General features: G+C 37.8%; 1 protein-coding gene across 2 annotated transcripts in view; it reads right to left on the reverse strand.

Annotated features, from left to right (window-relative positions):
* LOC143288480 (ras-related protein Rab-13-like) overlaps positions 1-724 on the reverse strand; it is a 21,107-nt gene extending 20,383 nt beyond the window's left edge. The window contains exon 1 of one of the 2 annotated variants that reach the window (XM_076597015.1): positions 422-724. The gene's annotated coding sequence lies outside the window, so the exon portion shown is untranslated. Of the gene's footprint in view, positions 1-417 lie in introns of both variants that reach the window. The other variant, XM_076597013.1, reaches the window with a different exon arrangement.
* Positions 725-2,500: the final 1,776 nt, after the last annotated feature.

Below are 2,500 nucleotides of genomic sequence, written 5' to 3' on the forward strand. Positions count from 1 at the left end.
TTAAAGTCCAACGCTTTAACCACTCAGCTATTGCGCCCGTGTTTGATGTGTCCCCCCCCCCCCCCCCCCCCCCCCCCCACTCCGACCACCCCCGCCCTCCAGTCTTCCTTCGGTTCCTTTCGTTTCCCATCCACTCTTTTTTCTTTTTTTTCTTTTTCTTTCTTTCATTTTCTTTCTTTCTTTTTCTCTTTCTTTCTATGTGTGTTTCCTTTATTTCTTCTTCTCTTTCGCATTACCTCGTTTCCCGTGTTTGGTGTTTGTTGTTGTTGTTGTTGTTGTTGTTTCTAATTTCTTTTAATTCCTTCCTTCCCCACTGTCTTTCCCTTTCTCGTAAAAAAAATCAGTTGTTCGCAAGACTTCCCAGCAATGTCATCACACTCACAGTTCACAAGTTCTTCATGACAAAATATCACTTACTTACTGTCGCTGTCGTTGTTGCTGTTGCTGTTGTTGCTGTCGTTGCTGCTGTTGCTGTTGTCGCTGTCGTTGTTGTCGCTGTCGTCGTTGTTGCTGTCGTTGTTGTTCAGTTGTTGATGTTCTTGTCTTTGCTTTTGTTCTTCTTCTATAGCTACTACTGCAGCCTCTTTTCTTCTTCCTTCTCTTCTTCTTTGTCTTCTGTTTAGAAGTGTTCGAACACTGGGTAATGATTATATCTACCACACGGCACATTCACAGTTGATGAACAACTTGTTTACCTTTCCACACGACAAATCATACTTTATATATCCACGCTGCTTCCCGAAATGATAACACACAATGATAGGATAGTTGTGTTTATTGTTGGTGATGACCTATCAACACATCAGTAAAATGGTGGTGTTGAATCAGCTGATAAACCAACCTGTGTTTATCAACGATGGTGTTGTGATGTGTTGTATAGAGAGAGGTGGCGGTCGTGTATTGTGAAGTGTTCATTCTTTATGGGGATTTCTTTTTTTTCTTTCTTTTTTTTTTTCAGATATGAAATCATCAACATGTGATTATGACTCGAAGGTGGTGTTTCCCAAGATGTTCACTGATCGTGAGGTGCTGTTTCTCAATGCCTGTGTACTTTGAGATCTGAGGTGTTCCCTAATGTCTGTGTGTGTTCAGCTTATATCACAGATTGACATAAGTATACGTTTGGGCCACAGCAAAGTGAGAGCTGTATCATCAATGGTTTCTCCAGTCAATGGGAAATCATTTACAGCTTAGTCTTTTGTGAAGGACTATGACTCTCAAACTAGGAGGCAAAATTGCACTGGCTCTTAGTGCTGCAACCTTGTAGGCTAGTTGGCCTTTGGGAACCATCCCAACGCCGACTGTCCTAAAACCCTCTTGGCCGAGAGAGTGGAGATGTACTTGGGCAAGACACTCTCCACTATAATCAAATTATTGCCCAAATAGTCGGGACAGCAGTTGCCTCCTCTGCTGTTCTGATGGTCATAGTCGGACACGACTGACTATCATTATATATATATATATATATATATATATATATATATATATATATATATATATATTGTGTTGTGACCCGTTGTCTGTGAAGTCACGAAGATTGTTTTTGTACGGCATGTGAAAAGAACAAACATCGGATAACAAAAACGAATTTACTTACTCATCGCTATCAATGAGACATATTTTAACACTACTACTACTACTACTACTGCTACTACTTCTACTACTGATGATGATGATGATGATAAGAATGAGAATGAATATGACGATGCTAGAAGTAGTAGTGGTAGTAATAGTACTAGTATTGGTATTAGTATTATCAATGTTACAGTATTAATGCTACTGTTGCTGCTGCTACTGTTGCTGCTACTGCTACTGATTATGATGAGTATTATTATGACAATGACGTCGACGTCATCGTTTTGAATTGACATCCTTTTGACTTCAGTTCGTTTTGAAATGGCAGTTTTTGTTCTAAATTTGCTTCTTCTTCTTCTTCTTTTTTTTTATTATTTTTTTTTTTTTTTATAAAGTTCGCTTCTTTTTTTAGTTTAATTGATGTCATGTGTTATATAAACAAACGTGTCTTGTAAAGCACATAGAGCGGATTTCTATATAATGTGCTATATAAGTATCCATTATCATTATTATCATTATTGATGAATTAGGTTTTGGACCATGTATGTTTTAGTAAGCTTTGAATAACTTCGTTTTGAATTAGCTTTCATCTTGATTTAGCCTCGTTTTGAATGAGCGTTTTAATTACGGTTTTAAGTTAGGTTCATTTGCTTTATTAGCTTTCAAAGTAGCGTCCATTTTTAATTTGGTTTAGTTTGAATCAGCTTTGTTTAGTCGAATTGGCTTTCGTTTTCAGGTTGCTAGTTTTGATTTAACTTTGTCTTGAATCACCTTTTGTGGTAGCTTCGTTTTCAGTTTCAGTTTCAAGGAGATGCCACCAGAGTGTACGGACAGATCCATAAACGCTACACCAATTTGCCAAAGAAAAAAAAAGAGAGTAGATCCTGAGTTTCACATAAACCAACGTACAAATCAGGCCCTCAGA

The sequence above is a fragment of the Babylonia areolata genome, chromosome 12, assembly GCF_041734735.1.
Source record: "Babylonia areolata isolate BAREFJ2019XMU chromosome 12, ASM4173473v1, whole genome shotgun sequence".
NCBI lineage: Eukaryota > Metazoa > Mollusca > Gastropoda > Neogastropoda > Buccinidae > Babylonia > Babylonia areolata.